The 18,439-nt window shown below is 43.4% G+C and overlaps 1 long non-coding RNA gene across 1 annotated transcript; it reads left to right on the top strand.

Annotated features, from left to right (window-relative positions):
• The first annotated feature begins 4,654 nt into the window (after positions 1-4,654).
• Positions 4,655-18,049, top strand: LOC142101718 (uncharacterized). The gene is made up of 2 exons (XR_012679136.1): positions 4,655-5,057; positions 16,805-18,049. It is a non-coding gene; the product is annotated as an uncharacterized LOC142101718 (long non-coding RNA).
• The last annotated feature ends 390 nt before the right edge of the window (positions 18,050-18,439 follow it).

The raw sequence follows: 18,439 nt of genomic DNA, 5'->3' as shown, positions 1-18,439 counted from the left end.
TACAGCCGAGTACACAAAGTGTGGGGGTTTGGTAACCTGTAGTAGAATACACAGAGTTTGTTGGCACTGTCTGGGCAACGCGTGGCCTGTACTAAGGTGCCCAAAGGTGTTGGCAGTGGTTGACCAGCGCGTAGCATATAATGAGGTGTTGGCACTCTTAACAAATAAATTGATACAATGGAGTGCCTTCTCACCTCTTTGTCTGTTTTACCCAGTTTGTTTATTAGTTTATTATGTTTGTCCCCAATTGTAAAGAGCTACGGAATATGTTGGCGCTATATAAATAAATGATGATGATGTAACCCTGTAGAACAGAGATAGACAGCGAGTGTAGCAGAGTACACACACACACAGGCAAACCGAGGGGGGGTGTTCCTAGTGCCTGGAAACCCCTCTCCAAGCCTGGGGCACTGTATAATTGAGGTGGCTGGACCCTGCCCCCGCTTCACATGGCTCTGCTTGAAAAGGGAGAGCTGCGTGCACCTAACAGTAGTGCACGCAGCATTGCCCATGTATATTATGGGGATAGGAAGAGTTGGAGAGCAGCCAAGCACTGTCTAATATTATAGCCACGCCCCCATGCATGCTGGTCACGCCCACTGGTGGCATGGTGTGGAAAACCCCCTCTGCAAATCCTGCGTTTGCCCCTGACACAGATGACAATAACTAACAGGTGGACTAACTAAGACCTCCAACGGACTTCACCAGGGATCCCAGTAGGAGGATATGGACTTTGCACAGTGAGGACCCAGGTCTCGGCCCAGTGTAGTTGGTTCCCTCTGTGAAAGCAGCAGAGTACTTAGCTGGTATGAGGACTGCAGATGGACATGCGGATACGGGTGGCTGCTGTCGGGAGACTGGACACAGGAGTAGAAGAAACACGATTAGCTGCTGTACTTCCTAGTATTGTCCTGGAGCCAGAGTATGGATGTTGGACACAAGTGATACTCAGACACTGAGCAGGTTCTTATAGTGACCGGTTGGTGATTCCCCCCATGTGCCATCAGTACTGGAGGTTGGTGGTAACACCTGAGAGAGGAGTGATGTCATCTCTACCCTGAGGCTGAGCCCAGCTGGGTTCTACTGAGGATTCTAATTGGGAAGTCCACCAATCAATGGCTGCGGAGTGTTGGAGGCCGACCAATGACGTCTAAGACTGCTGGTACTGACAATGAGCTACTCAAACCAGTCTCTTGGGCCTGATTCATTAAGGACAGTTAAGTAAAAATTTGAGTAAGTTTTCTCCTGGACAAAACCATGTTACAATGCAAGGGGTGCAAATTAGTTTTCTATTTTGCACATAAGTTAAATACTGACTGTTTTTTCATGTAGCACACAAATATCAACTTTAAGTTTCAGTGCACAAATAAGCTATCAAGTATTTGTACAGTGCTTTAGTAAATATAAACATTCCTGAATTATTTATTTTGCGGCCATGGTATGGCAGCAGGACATGGGTTTGTTACAGAAAATCTAATGCAATTAAAAAAAAAAAAAAAAGATAGCAGACAGGGATGCAGGGGATGAAGATTGCAAAGCAGCCGCACCAAACGTTTAATGTGTGCTTTACGTCTTTCACTGTCGCTATATGGTAAATATGAAACATTTTAATGAAAAGTAGAGATACAGGATATACGATACCAAGATGTATTATTTTTCCCACTTTCTTGCAGAGGAAACAGTGTAGTAATGTTATAAGTGATAATTCCTCTTTCTTGTGAAGAGAAATGCCCACAGCTCTGGCATCAGTGACTCATATACTATTAATAGACCCAGGGCTGCCTTTGGAAACTATGGAGGCGAGTACTAATTAATCTGGCAGGGCCTCCCTCACTAATCACAGTAAATGTACCCCTTCCTTATCACAGAACATGGCTCCCCCAACCCTCCTCATCAAAGTAAATGCTCCGCTCCCCCATCACAATAAATGCTCTGCTCCCCCTCACCTTATCACAACAAATGCTCTGCTCCTCCAGCCCTCGACATCACAATAAATGCTCTGCTCTAGCAAAATAAATACTCTGCTCCCCCCTCCCCTATCACAATAAATGCTCCATCCCACATCTCAATAAATGCTCCGCTTTTCCTTACCCTATCACAATAAATGCTCCTCTCCCCCCTCCCCCTATCACAATAAATGCTCAACTCCCCCCTCCTCCTATCACAATAAATGTTCCGCTCCCCCTCCTCCTATCACAATAAATGTTCTGCTCCCCCCTATCACAATACATGCTCCGCCCCCCCTTGCTCTATTACAATAAATGTTCCGCTCCCCTTCACCCTATCACAATAAATGTTCCGCTCCCCCTCCTCCTATCACAATAAATGTTCCTCTCCCCTCTTGCTCTATCACAATAAATGCTCCGCTGCCCTTTGCTTTATCAGAATTAATGCTCCGCTCCTCCCTCCCCCTATCACAATAAATGCTCCGCTCCGCTCCTCCCTCCCCTATCACAATAAATGCTCCGCTCCCCTTCACCCTATCACAATAAATGCTATGCTCCCCTCTGTTTTACCGGAATAAATGCTCTGCTCCCCCCTTGCTCTATCAAAATAAATGTTCCACCCCATCATAATAAATGCTCCGCTCCCCTTCACCCTATCACAATAAATGCTCCGCTCCCCTCTGTTTTACCAGAATAAATGCTCTCCCCCCCCTTGCTCTATCAAAATAAATGTTCCACCCTATCACAATAAATGCTCTGCTCCACTCTGCTCTATCACAATAAATGCTCCGCTCCCCCACCCATAAATCATAATAAATGCCCAATTAACTTACCTGTTGTTCACAGGATGTGGCGGTCACTGATAGACAGGTACCGCAGAGCGCATTGAGGACATCACAGCACCGCGCGCTCCCAGCCTATCAGTGAACATGAGCTGCAGCGTTGTGGAGGGAGACAGGGGGTCAGACTAAGGGGCCTGGACAGACGGAGGGGTCTGTCCAGTCCCCTAATCTGTCCGTGCCCCCACAGCTGTACCGGCCGTACCCCCCTGATGACGGCCCTGAATAGACGTCAGCGGAGCAGGTGATAACCCCACACGGCTCAGCACATAGGCTTTACATGGCCGGTGTAATCTGTATTCCCAGGAACACTGACGTTTTGAGAGGCAGCGCCGCTTCCCCTTCCGTTCTCACAGGTTACTATTTACACATGCCGTCAATTTTTTGTTATACCAAAACATTATTTAATGGTGAAACTAATATATTGACGTTATACCGCAGAGCCATGGTGCAGCCAGTGGCTAAGTTAACAACTAAAGACGGGCTTCCTTATGTACTTGTACTAAACATTGCTCAAAGGTGCAAATCTGCACTAAAACCACAGGGGTTTATATATCCCTATGCTTTCCTCCATTTTTGCCTTCATAGGGTCGCTTTGCTCTGTCATCCGTCAAGGGCATACTTGCCCACTTTTTAAATCATCTGTACTCCGGGAGATCGGCGTACAGATCATGTGACAGAGGGAGGGGGCGCGACAACATACTTACGTCACTATAGCCCCGCCCCTACCATAAAATACAGAAATTAAAGGTATTGAATAGCGGGGGGACAGGGCATAATGATGCGATTAAGCCCCCTCTGCTAGTCAATGCCGTGAATTTCGGCATTTTACAGAGTCCGGGAGGTTTGCTACTCTTTCGGGAGTCCGGGAGGACTCTTTGAAATTCGGGAGCCTCCCGTAAATTCCGGGAGAGTTGACAAGTATGGTCAAGGGGCGTGGCCAAGGAGGATCCACGAGGCAGAACAATGGGCATATGGTAATCATATTAATCATTACCATTGAGTGCTCTGTGGCCCGCCAAGCGGCTGGTACGCAATATATTTGTACAGAGAAGATCAGGGGGTTCCACCTATACATGTTTTGGGTACCAATCCACAAGTTAACCCCATTAGCTCTTTCTGTGTGCCGCTTATAATAAAAATAATTTTTGAACAATTTTTTTGACCCTGGTGAATTTTACAATGCTTTTATTAGTATAGGTAGATTTTTCTTTAATTTAAGATCGTGAAATATCTCTTAAAAAATATATTAAAATAATATATCTATGAAAAAATAAAATACACTTTTCCATAATTTCTTCTATAATTACTGTGACCAAATTAGTGAAACTTTGGAAAATTAATCAACTAGTTCTGCCTAGTATTAGATATTTATCAGAGGTTTGATGCAGTTATTTGGCCTAGAAAGATAGGTCAATTTTATTTTCACTTTTTTTTTTTTTTTTTACTTTTCTTAAAATTATTTTGTCACACCTGAGGATCCGTCTGTACCCAGACTGGGTTGTGTCTCTGGAGCTGGACTGGTGACTACTTGGACAAAGCTTGGTGGCTTGATAACGTTCCTCTGCATGTATTGAAAGGACTGGTGCAGATGATGATTACACTAGCAGAGGAAAGAAAACAGGAACTGGATTTCTGGACCGGATTGAAGCCGGAATGCTGGATCAGACTGGAACCGGAATGCTAGAAGATGATTTCTGTAACCGGACTGGAACTGGAATGCTAGAAGATGATTTCTGTAACCGGACTGGAATCGGAATGCTAGAAGATGATTTCTGTAACCGGACTGGAATCGGAATGCTAGAAGATGATTGCTGTAACCAGAATGCAGACTGTACTGTCTGATCTGGATTAATAGCAAGATAGACCTGCAGACTGCTGGGAACCAGGTTGACATCTGAAATACAACATTGCACTGGCAACAGGTAAGGCCTCCAGGAAGTCCTTTTATAGTTGTTGTTGTTGTTGTTTTCTGATTGGAGACTGCAGTCAGCTGGACTAAAGCAGCACTCTGAGTAGCTGGAATGGATCAGGTGACTAAGTCCAAGATGGCAGCTCCCATGAACTGGTTTTGGAGGGAAACCTGGAATGGAGGCTGTTATCACCTGATTGGCTGAGGGAAATCATGTGACTGAATCCAAGATGGCCACACTCATGCACTGATTCTGTAAGGGTTTCTGGAGTGGAGACAGACTAGGCAGCATCTTACAAATTAGTCTGAATCCAGCAGAGCCTGAGGACCACAGGGACAACTTGGAAAGGCAGCGAGGAGGTAAGTGACAGAACCTGAGAACCTGATGTGTGAAATATATATATATATATATATATATATATATATATATATAAATATAAATAAACAAACCGGCAGAGTCCGTCACAGGTCTCCCCTGTAGCCAGCATTGGTAGATTCAGTGTAATTTGGATGTAACAGCAGACAGAGGGCCTGATTTATTGAGGCACGCAAATAAATGTATTAACATTAGCGGATGTAAAGATACGTCTCTTGTTAAATACAGGTCTACGTCCGCTGTGCTCTAACAGACAGTACACTGCAGGATACCGTTACATATATGAAATATAAAGTCACAAAATGCGCAGAAAATGAAAATACAATTAAAGTCACCTGTTAATAATATAGGGCCTGATTCATTAAGGATCTTAACTTAAGAAACTAATTTTTTCAGTCTGGACAAACCATGTTACAATGCAAGGGGTGTAAATTAGTATTCTGTTTTGCATATAAGTTAAATACTGACTGTTTTTTCATGTAGCACACAAATATGAACTTTAAATTTCAGTGTACAAATAAGCTATCAAGTATTTGTGTGTTAGAAAACTCTACACATTCTAATTCATATCCCCCAGTTTATAATACAATGATTTACAATGTATTGTTCTCAATTTTTCTGCTGTTGTCTACTGGGAAAATGGCAGAAACTTATTTATCAATGTCGCGTAGATTGAGAGAGCAGCAGAGAGTTGTAGAACGTGATTGCATGTCGAGAGGAGAACCAAAGAGACTGTAATTGCCTGTCCATTAATTGCAGTTGTGTGCAAGTTAAGAGAGTCAGATTAGGAGGGCGTGAGAGCACGTTAATGTGATGATGTGTCAGCAGGTAATTAAACCCATGCCGGCTTATACAGCAGGATCAAACAGGTGTGTCCTGGAGTTTAGGGAAGATCGGTTATTTTGAGGGTATAATGCAGGAGAAAGAGTGACAGTCCCATATCAAGTGATTGTTCGCTCTTGAGCCAAGTGAATGTGTTCTCACCTAATAAGCCTGATGATAACTGAAACGATAGTGATTAATGATGTAAAATCCAGAGATGAACATTGGGATTTGTACTTTTGAAGTGTTGTGAGATGCCAAGGCAAAAGACTGTCTAGCGCCCTCTTTTATCCGCCACTGTTTATTAGACCGGAGCCCACGTGGACGGCTTAATTGATAATGCCATCTGGTGGAATGTCGGGTAATCTTACAGAATAAAAATACCGCTAGAATGCCCAGGAAAAGGTTGGTTAAGGGAGACGCCAAAAATTAGAGATCGAGTTCCGTTCAAATTGACTTGTCCAGTCGTCTTGAGTGCCGGTGACTCTAGTTAAGTGGCATCCAGATGCCAGCCTTGAGCTTGTCGGGTGGCAGAGCGGAGATAGAGTGCTGACCTATACCGTGACTTTAGACACAGTGAGTTGCTTCCAGGAAACAAGCTAGCCTGAGATCTGAGAGGTAGGCGTTGGGTTTCGGCCAGCACTGTGCACAACTGCATGGAGCTGGAGATTACTAGAGGACAAGCTGGGAACGATAGTGCACCAAGTCTAATACTGTCAGGTTCACTTGTCGAGAAAGTGTAGAGACAGGTGACAAGAACCCAGGTACCTGTGAATTGGGTTTCTTACTTCAATGGAGAGAGCTCTTGTGACAGAGAAATAGAGAAGAGACAACCCATTTTTTAATGCATCCAGACGTGAGAGAGACTGAGCTACTTCAAGGTGACTGACCTAAAGGTTCATTCATACAAACATGGGTTACATAAACCTGGAAAAATAATTATTGAGTATTTGGATGAGTAGAGTTAAAAATATGTGTAAGGAGCATTTATAATATATATTTTTAAATTGTACATAGATATCTGTACTTTAGTGAAAGTTGGTGCCCCCTTAGAGTGTGGCGCAATTAGCTATCCCACTTCTGACACCAATCCAGAAACAGCCTCTGAGTCAAAACTCCCAAGTTAATAGTGTCTACCCTCCAGTGAACATTAGCACGTACACTGTGAATAACAAGTCTCCAAACGTACAGCTGCAACATTTAACTTGTAGAATTCTTATGGAACAGAAATAAAAACATTCCATAAACTATCAGTAGCCCTGTCAGTGTTAGTGAGCAATTCTCAGGTCCATCTCGGGTCAAGTTATACCAACACTTTTCCTTCCTCTTACATCCTTGATGCTATTTTTGGCTCTGTTGCATAAACTCTGAATTTTCTTCTGACTGGATGCCTGACAAGATCTCCTCAGCATCATATCCTGCCGGGGGGGAAAGAGCAGAGATTTCATGTCTAGGGAAGCTCCCAACACAACAGACAAAAAATGTGGCATTTGTATCAGCCGCTGATAATGCCTCAGTTGTAAACAAAGATGTCTGACTTGACATGCATGCATAATATCTTACTCAAGTAAGTGAAAATGGCTAAAGGATACAGCCCAAAGTCTCTCTGGATTATAAAACTGTCATATGACTTGTACAAAGACCTTTCCTGACGTCACTGATCTCTAATAGTACGCCCAAACAGACTTTATCTTGGAGTGCCTCTGAAGCACTTCATTGTTTGTGATACACGGCTTGAACTCATTTTAAACTTTATATTCACTTGAATGGAATTCTAAGACTGACGCTAAGGGGCCTATTTATGGAAGGGAGAAAAGCCGTTTCTCCGGTGAAAGTGGGTGTTTGGGGAAGTCTATCTAACAATGGGAAAGCCTATTTGACTCTCGCTGTCCTTCTTTTACTATCGCCATGGCGTTAGCAGAAGATAACGGCAAAAAATGATTTATTATTTCAATAAAGGCAAATATTTAAAAATAATTATTTTATTCTATTTTTTTTTTTTTCCTAAGCGGAATTAAAACCCAAGTCCGAGAGTTCCACCGCGCATGCGTTACGCTGCAGATGCAAGGAAGCATCTTTCAGTGGCTCCGGTGACACATTAATGGTAAATTGCAGAGATTAAAGATAAATAGATAATAGTTCTATGTTATCGGGGGCGTAATAAACTTATTTCAGATTTTTTTTTGGGGTTCGTTTAGTAAGCTCCAGGTAAAGGGACAGAAAAATGGTGGTTGTCTCTTTTTTTCACGCTCTTGGAGTATGTGGGAAAAAAAATAAAATAAAACATTGGAGAGTTAGTCCACATCCAATCAGCTGAGTGAGTTTGTAACGCCAAGCGCACTAGAGATATCAAAAATGATTATTATATTGCAATGTTTTGGTGCTGTTCTTATTATGAAATAATCCTCAGTTAATCTCATTGCATATATATATATATATATATATATATATATATATATAATAAAATCTCTAGCTATTAAATATAGATACTCAGCACTTTGCATATATTTCAGCAGGTGTTACAGACACATATTTGATCTATTAATCCTCGGAGAGGTTTCATCATCTGAAGTTTGACAGGAGCCATTAAGAGTTTGCATAACTGAGACACGTGGGCGTCTCCTCCTAAATATTCCCTTTTGGCAGATTGTGGATCTTTCCCAGGCCCGGCTGCTCGTCATCAGCAAACAAATGGAAATTATAACACCCAGGGTGGAACTCGCAAATCAGGGTCCTCATTTAACAGTAGTGACACCTATATAGCAAAATGAACAGACTCCTGCAATAAAAAGCCTTTAGAAGGAATCACTGTTTTGCACCAGGCAGTTTAAAAAATGGTAGATATTTTGGGCCTGATCATCATCATCTGTTTATATAGCGCCACTAATTCTGCAGCGCTGTACAGAGAACTCACTCACATCAGTCCCTGCCCCATTGGAGCTTACAGTCTAAACCCCCTAACACACACACAAACAGAGAGAGACTAAGGACAATTTAATAGCAGCCAATTAACCTACTAGTATGTTTTTGGAGTGTTGGAGGATGCATGCAAATATTTCTTGTTCCTGCTGTGTTAGCTGGGTTGTTCATGTTTAAATGGTGCTTCATAGCAGTTGCTTTTGTAACATATAAAATAAAAGGTTTTTGTACATGTAAAAGTTGAACGTAAGTGTCTGGGCTGCTCATTGGAATCTGGGCCCATCTACAACTGTAAATACGACGTACATATGCAGGAGGAGTTTTCAATCGCAAGTTGCGCCCGCGCTTCTGTTCCGCTCTGAGTCAGGCCCTTATCTCTGCCACAAACAGTTTTGCAATTGTCGCTCACTCCTGGTCATCGATATAAACTAGAGATGCTCGGGCTACCGAGCCCACCCGAACTTAGGGGATTCGAGTAGGTTGGCGAGCCGGCTCGGTACTTTCGCGCGTCCTCGGATCTAAATTGAGGCATTGTTGCGTTGTCGGATCTCGTGGCTTTTGGATTCCGTAAGTACCTCCCTCCCCAGGAGATCCAGTGACATTGCTCACACAGAAACAGGGGTAGCAGTGTTCTTGTCACTCTCCAGTCTCCAGTGCCATTGCTCAGTGCCATTGCTCACACAGAAACAGGGGTAGCAGTGTTCTTGTCACTCTCCAGTCTCCAGTGACATTGCTCAGTGCCATTGCTCACACAGAAACAGGGGTAGCAGTGTTCTTGTCACTCTCCAGTCTCCAGTGACATTGCTCAGTGCCATTGCTCACACAGAAACAGGGGTAGCAGTGTTCTTGTCACTCTCCAGTGCCATTGCTCACACAGAAACAGGAGGGGTAGCAGTGTTCTTTTCACTCTCCAGTCTCCAGTGCCATTGCTCAGTGCCATTGCTCACACAGAAACAGGAGGGGTTGCAGTGTTCTTGTCACTCTCCAGTCTCCAGTGCCATTGCTCACACAGAAACAGGAGGGGTTGCAGTGTTCTTGTTACTTGACAAAAATTGACTGGAAATTAATGTTATTGAGGTTAATAATAATGCAGGAACAAAAAAAGAACCAAATTATGTGATTTTAGAAAAAAAATAGGAAACCAAAACTAAAACACACAAGGGCGGTTTTGTCAAAACCAAAACATGAAGTTAATACAGATCCAAAACCAAAACCTGGGGGTCAGTGAACATCTCTGATATAAACACATATCTGCAGGAAATAGAATTGTTTGTTTATAATAACATGTAAAGATTATTTCTAGACAATAAAAGATGGGAAGATTAACTTTAATGAGCAATATAGGTTAATGGGTAATGTATGACCGATCATTCTGGATAATATATACCACACGGCAGGAAGTCGCTCTGAGGTCACCTCGTAGCAGAGAGGACAGGAAGTGGCAGCAGGAAAATGCGCTGTCCGTTATTATGAAATTATATCTGCAGAAGAAATCAAAGGGTTACCCAACTTGGTAAAAGGATACATGTTTATTATAGCGGTAGCTGATATATTTAGCACATGTTAATGTTGGGTTTGTCAGATCCAATCCTCAGAGAGCCCTAACAGAGCAGGATTTCCTGGTAACAAGTGATATAATTACACCACCTGTGGATCTGTTACAATGTGTCAGTCAGTAATGATTACACCTGTGCTCCAACAAGGAGATATGGAAAACCTGCACTGTCAGGGCTCAAGGCCAGCTTAACAACATTATGGACCCCCGGGTCCCCCTATATAATGTGTGTGTGTGTGTATATATATATATTTCCTCACCTTTCAATCGCCTTCTCTTCGTCGTCGCTGTGCTGCTCTCCTCCTTGCTGTGCTCGCAGTGAACGTCGGGCGTGATGACGTCATCATTCCCGTCATTCACTGCTAGCGCAGCGCAGAAGAGGGGACCAGGGAAGGAGCCAGATCGCCACTAGGTGACCACAAAAGGTAAGTTTGTTTTTTGTTTTTGTTTTTTTCTACAGGAGTCCTGCATTGGGCCCCCTTATCCGCTAGGCCCCCGGGCACCTGCCTATCGTGCCCAGTTGGAAAGACGGGCCTGTGTGCCTGGGTTTCGGAAACCCTGTATTAATGGATTATAACAAGGTTTATGTAATGTGGCCTAGTGCAACGAATTAAGGCTTTTTTCATACCTCCCCTCTATCAGGACGACATGGTGTGAGATAGTAGTGGGTGCAGCCAACGCAGGAACTTCCGCAGCCCACGATCAATTCTTGCACCCATACAGGGCCGGTCCAAGGTCTCTAGGCGCCCTAGGCAAAGTTTCAGCCTACCCCCCCCCCCCCCCCCCCATACACTCTCACACACTTAATTTGAAAATGAATGAATAGAAATTCTGCATTTATTATTAGTGTAACGGACTTACCTGGTTTCGCTCGGAGCACCTGCCAGTCACACCCCTTCTTCAGCAACAATCTGTCCACAGCGCTTGAGTCTAGTGGAGAAAGCGCAACAATTACTGGAGTGCAATAATCTGTAGGGGAATGAATGGGGGTGTCCGAGGTGACGGGCAGAAGTAGAGACCCTGCACTCTACTCCTAATGCCGACACCTCGATTTGCCCAGGGCGTGGGGCTACAGATATTCGAGGCAGGGAAGTATCCCGCCCGAATATCTTACTCACCGATGTATCGGTGAGGGCCCCACCAAGAGAAAGGCGAAACCACACAATGACACTCACCACATAGTCTCTGTCTCCTCTTGCTGGTCGTCTGTGACCCCCAGGATTGGCGCCTAGAAAATGGCTACACACAACGGCCCACCAACAGTGCTATCTACAGGCGAACGTGTAACACCCACTCTAGTGCTAGCTATAACACTACAACAGCAGCACCCTGGTCCTAAATACATTATATTTGAGCGATATGCTGCGCAACTTTAACTCCTAGCAGTAGGTGTGGTGTACTGCCCGAACTACAATCCCCACAGTTCCAAGAGACCAATACACAGAACACAGACAAACAGGTCCAACAACAGATACCAAAATCCTACCTTTTTTTTTTTTTCTCAAAACGTTTTATTTGCATTTTCAAATGTAGACATTCAGCAAAAAAGCACGAGGTGCCAAATAATCATTTTTGTGCCCCATAGTTTGCAAATCAAATATGGTGTCTGCTATTTCCATCAACTGTGTCTGGCGTCATCACACCTGTACTCGCACAGACACTTAAATTCCGAATGTTGTAAAAAAACGATTTTAATTCAAGCAGACTTACCTCCAAACCGACGCTGTAGATCTCCCATCGCAGCAGGATGGTGACTTGAAGATATTGCGACTACTCTGGTGTCCGTCACTATATTTTGACGTCATTGCGACCTGTATCGATTTTAATTTAAATGGCAATGTCGGGACCCCGCAGGTTAAGTGTTTAAACCGGTGGATTCCAAATTTTTTCAGTTCAAGGCACCCCTAAGCCAAAATAATTACCAAGTAGTCCCCCGCCTTGCTTACCACTGGCCCTGGCTGAGGCACCCCTGTGAGATCTCCAAGGCACCCCAGGGAGCCTAGGTGCACAGTTTGGGAAACACTGGTTTAAACGCTTAAACTGACATTGCCGCTTTAAATTAAAAGTGATACAGGTCGCGATGACCTCAACATCTAGTGACGGACACCTGAGTAGTCGCAATAACTTCAAGTCACCATCCTTCTGCGATCGGAGATCTACAGCGTCGGTTTGGAGGTAAGTCTGCTTGTATTAAAAATCACTTTTTACAACATTCAGAATTTAAGTGTAGTACTCCTGGGTGTCGGAATTCTCTGCACCGTTAAACAGTACCCAACCCGCCCTTACTGGGAGATTTTTTTTTTCATGCAGCACCTTGCATTTTTAGTCATTAAAACAAGTACAAAACTTTTGGCCCAGTGAGGATCTTTGTCGTTTAGGCTGATTTATGAGGAAGAGAGAACAGTGACAGGTCTCTTCCGTTAGTAGCTGGCACCAGGCCCGCGGTTTTGCTTAAGTTGTGTGAGAAGCAAACAGTTGACCCAGCAAAATCCTATTACAGTCGAGTTATCCCGTCTTACGCAATGCAACATGATCGTCGGAAACAGGACAAGTGACACAGCAGGTTCAGGAGAAGGGAAAATCCCTGGATCGTTTCATCTCGCGTGTGAGATGATTAAACCAAAGGAAGAGAGATGCAAATGCGGCGTGAAATATATGGCAAGAGAATGTGAAATAATGTTTCGTCCTATTACATCAACTTTTTTTAAATTAGCCCTTTAAATCAATTATGTTGTTTCATGTGGGCATGACTGTCGAAGACACTTGAAGGGTTAATAGACTTTCTCTCCTTAATATTTAGGACCGCCAGTGTAGCATTTAGGTGGTGTCATTACCTGGTGCTAGAAGTGGGATCTTGACCTGTGGGTCAGAAGGAGGAACAGAGAGCTTGAGATGGCACTGAGCGGGAGATTCACAGCTGGTGGAACAGGAGGTGTGTACAGAATGCAGCAACCTGATTGGACAGGAGTTGCGGCCACCCAATCAGGTGCCTCATTCAGTACACACCTCCTGTCCTACCTAGCAGATGGACTTGATGGAATGCCAGTAGTCATCCAATAGCACAAGCTATTCATTGCTTCTGTCACACTTGAGGAATCAGAAGCTGGAAAAGTTAATGATGAGATTCCAACAGTCTTAAAGTAGGGGTAATTATTAAAGGAGGGGGGGGGGGTAAAATTGGATGAGCAAAATGTGTCCCATTAAAAATCTAGGAAATGACATTTAAGACTCTGAGATGTTGCAAAATTGAGGTCCTTTTGCATGGCCGGTCCAAATCTGTTACTTTTTTTCTATACATACTAATGCTGGTGTGTACGAGAAGGAATACGGGGAACCGATATAATAGACATTGTGGGATTATTTGGGACATAGTGAATTCCTTCAATGTTTCCAAAAACCCAAAACTGTTTAAGCAGAAACATTCGGATCAGTCCGTAGCGAAGGTGGCGTTCTGGGCGACTTATAAAACACCATAAAACGTTGTTATTTTACCAAGAAAAATCAAAGCAATGATCATATAAAAGTGATTTAGTAAATGACTCAAATAACCAATGCTATCGATAGCGAGAGTATAAATCAAATTAGCAAACATTAAGCCAGAAAACGTGATGAGTTGTTGGGATTTTTATATTTGCGGTGGGGGAAGAGAAGTGGTGGGAACGTGGAGCCAGGAAAAAAGAAAAGAACAAAGGGCCTGATTCATGAAGGATCTTAACTTGAGAAACTTCTTATTTCAGTCTCCTGGACAAAACCATGTTACAATGCAAGGGGTGCAAATTAGTTTTCTGTTTTGCACATAAGTTAAATACTGACTGTTTTTTCATGTAGCACATAAATATCAACTTTAAATGTCAGTGTACAAATAAGCTATCAAGTATTTGTGTGCTACATGAAAAAACAGACAGTATTTAACTTATGTGCAAAACAGAAAACTAATTTGCCCCCCTTGCATTGTAACATGGTTTTGTCCAGGAGACTTAAATAAGAAGTTTCTCAAGTTAAGATCCTTCATGAATCAGGCCAAAAGTCCTGAAAGGAGGGGAGAACAATAAAAAGAGAAGAAGGAGGGGGAAGGGGGGCATGAAATAGAAGAGAAAGAGAAACCAAATTGTGGTTTGATTGGATCTTATCCTAATGACCTCTCTATCTGTATAGATGAAACATCACTGCTGTCCGGGTGATTATCTGAATTAGGACTTTCCTTAAATACAGATAATGTGACAATGTAACAGGGCAAACAGGACGTAATTAATCAGTTTCAGCCACAATGTCACAATTGTAGTTTATGACCTTTTCTCTTCCTATTGAATCACTGGCCTGGTGAATTCATTCCGTTTCTTTGGGATATTAATATTACTACTACCATCTAGCACCACAATACAGTGATCTGTAATCCTAGAAATTAATATGTAATATACAGAAATAATATCCCAAGTCAATTGAGCCTGTACGTAGTATATAATAGCACTAGGCACCACTGTAAGCTGCAGTGTATCCTAGCATATGTCTAGATTACTGCAGAGGGTTGTCAATGTTTCTTTACCACTGGAAGACATCAAGAATAAAACCCTACTACATTCTTCTATTTAACTTATGTGCAAAACAGAAAACTAATTTACACCCCCACTAATAAAAAAGAAAAAAAATGCAATAATATGATTTGAACGAATAGATTAAAATATTAATAAATAATGTTTAAAAAACATTGACCGTTGCAAAAAAAATGCTCATTAATTTTCTTCTGTTCTCACCATCCGGATGTTGGCAATAACAGAACATATATTATGACAGCACAACAATGTGTAAATGTCTCATGAAGGTCCAGACTCCTTTTAGAACCAACCCATTTCATTAAATAAATTCATTTTTACCTATCTCCTAAAATGCTGCTTGGTTCAGCCCCATGTATGGCCTAAATTACGTTGGAGTATAACAACAGCTATAGGCTAAGTGTTACTGAAATGACTATACTGGAGGGACAGCAGGTGGTGCTGTGTCTTAAGTTGTCACTGTGTAGTCTCTCCTTATTTATTAATGTTCTCTTCTATCTCTTCTAGTAAATTCTCCGTGGTTTGAGTTTATACCTGTGTTGGTCACAGTAATGTTTTGCCCATATTCTTTCCCTGTATGTTGATGCATGAACACGGAATTGATGGCCTAATATTTCTGTTATGTCTGTTGTATGGAAGTTGGTGTGAGCATACTTGGATGGGTAAGCAGTAGGAAAAAATTAAATCCTCAGTCAAGATTGAATTTTGCAGGGGGGGGTACAGATACTGTAGCCCCTCTCTATTGCTATTTAAATTCAATTGTTCTTAACACTGCCGCTAGGCTTATTTTCCTTTCTCGCCGCTCCTCTTCTGTCTCCCCCTTCTACCTAGCTCTTCACTGGCTCCCATTCCCCTTCAGAATCCTCTTTAAGCTCCTCACACTCACCTAAAAGGCCCTCGCCAACTCCACTGCGCCCTACATCTCCACCCTCCTCTCTATTCATGCTCCATCCCGCCCTCTCCATTCTGCCTCTGACCGTCACCTCTCTTCCCCCCTTATAACCTCCTCCCATGCGCGTATCCAAGACTTCGCCCGCGCTGCCCCCCTCCACTGGAACAAGCTCCCTCCCTCCATCAGAACTTCCCCTAATCTGTCCTGTTTCAAACGGGCCCTTAAAACTCACCTTTTTCTTAAAGCCTTTCTGTCTCCCACTTAACTTCCTACCTTATCTTCTGCCTCCGTTCCCCTACTCTCCCTCTCTCCCCTGCGTCTCTGTCTGTCCACCCCTCCCCTTAGATTGTACGCTCCTCTGAGAAGGGCCATCTCTCCTCCTGTTTCCAATGTCCACTCTCGCTCCCTCCTCCCCCCTGGGGGTCTCCCTGTCTTCCGCGCCCTCCTTCTTGAGCCCCGTCGTTTGCGGATCCTCCCTCCCCCTTCCCCGCCCTCTCTAGCTGTGCATTGGGCTTATTGAGTTACTGTGCTTACTGTTTACTGTACTGTGCTGTCTCCCATTGCATTGTAATTTGTTCCTGTACGGCGCTACGGACACCTTGTGGCGCCTTATAAATAAAAATTAATAATAATAATAATAATAAAATTAATGAACAACCAAGGTGGTGAATGTCGGTGTGTTTCTTCATTGAAGATGTAGGCATGTCTGTGTTATGGAAGTTGGTGGGTGTTTTAGCTTGTATGGAAAGAATTCCTAAACTTCATTTTGCAGGAGATTCTAAAAAGTTGTTTTAATCATTCTCTCGCTATTTAAATGTCAAGTTTCAAGGTGGCACGTGTGTTGAGTGTAGAAAACGATATATTTGGATATCTTCTAACATTTGTGATAAAACAAAACCCTAAAACTACATTTTATGCTGTGGAATTTCGTTTGGTACTTTTATTTCTGAACCCACCAAGGGTTAAATACTAAATGTATTATTGTATCTCCAGGAAGAATAATACCCAGGTAATGATGGCTCATAGTCAAGGTGACTCTGGGGTCTGGAATCCAAGGAAACAGATACACATACAAAGTTTGGGCTAGACAAGACAAGACTTGGTTGTATTGAACGTGATGATCAAAACATCTGTTCAGAGATGAAAGCAAGTGCAAGAGCATCTTACAAGTGCAATACTCTTCCTTACGTAGGTCGTTACGTGTTCTCAGAATGTGGAACATTAATGGTAGTATGAAATAACACATCGGCCATCGGGCACCACCAGGCCATGCCAACTGATTGTACGGTGGATCTATCCATTCTTCTCTTCCCTCTACTTCCAAGTCAGCTGATGATCTCATATACCAATGGAGGTCAGGGCGGTGGATCCGTCTGTGGATCCGGGCGGTGGATCCGTCTGTGGATCCGGGCGGTGGATCTATCTGCTTTGATGCAGTAGGGAGATTGCAAGAAACTGGGGAAATCGGCTAAGTGATGCTGAACTGACTCTGGAGCTACAGTTGCTATGTTAGGCATCCTTACATACCGTCTCCACATCTCCACCCCTGAGACTCTCCTCAGGGCGGACAAAAGCTGCAGATGCGATGTGGGTGTAGAAACGAGACTGAAATGCAGAAAGAAAAGTAAAACTGACAGGTGCAGCCTGGAGGTAACTGTGAGACAGACAGATCCCGGAGAGCAACCTGGAGTCCTGCGGGAACCATTGATTTATTTTCTAGGAAATCACTTATCACCTAATTTTATTAAAATGGACATTACTGTGTAATCCCTGAGGGTAGTTTACCAGGTTCTGTTGTAACAGAACTAAACTTCATGGGGTCATTTATATCAGGGCATCAGGAATAATCATACTTAGTTGCGCCATTAAATTGTTAATGTACATGGTTCTGTCTACCTAAACTTAGCGCCAGTAGTGTTATTACACTGCTATCGCCGTCAGTGGCCCTATTCATACACTGGGCGATGTAATAATGAGCCCTATCGTCATCAGACACCTCCACTTCCGCTGTGATCTGCAGCACAATGCGGCTCCTGGCTTCAGGAATTGACCCCAACTTGCTGTACGGGAAGGAAAGATCGGAAAACTGGACACCCCTTTAAAATCGACCTTTTCCTTCCAATTACCTGCTTAGTTCTCGCCTCATTTAGCTATTCGATAACCGGAGAAAGTAAAGGAACATCGTGTCTGCCTTTATGTCAGGTGTCATGGAGGTTTAATAAAGGTTTATATTTGAAATACATTGTTTTGCTTACTTGGAACCGTGCACCTGGTTTGTTCTCAGCACCTAGGATTTGGAAGGGGCGCCCCATAGGGGTCAACGTCGCCTCAGAGGTAGTGATACAACTGCCACCCACTGTCATACTTGCCTACTTTTGAAAAAATAATTTCAGGGAGATTGTGTAACACCTACTGCAGAACGGGGCGTGTCCTGCTCAGCCAAAAGGGGCGAGTTTAGCTCTACCCATGAGCACATCTAGTGCCGCTCAGAGGTATATCCAGCACCACTGGATAAAACTTATAGTAATGTGTGCAGCATGCCGCCAGAGGGGGTTTGTATATAGGTGCCATACTGACCAAGAGGATTTGTGTGTTGGTGGCACGCGGACAGAGGGGGTACGTGTGTGG

Source organism: Mixophyes fleayi, chromosome 9 (assembly GCF_038048845.1).
Source record: "Mixophyes fleayi isolate aMixFle1 chromosome 9, aMixFle1.hap1, whole genome shotgun sequence".
NCBI classification, from domain to species: domain Eukaryota; kingdom Metazoa; phylum Chordata; class Amphibia; order Anura; family Limnodynastidae; genus Mixophyes; species Mixophyes fleayi.
The sequence above is the reverse complement of the archived record's forward strand: the minus strand, read 5'-3'. Positions and strand labels throughout refer to the sequence as shown.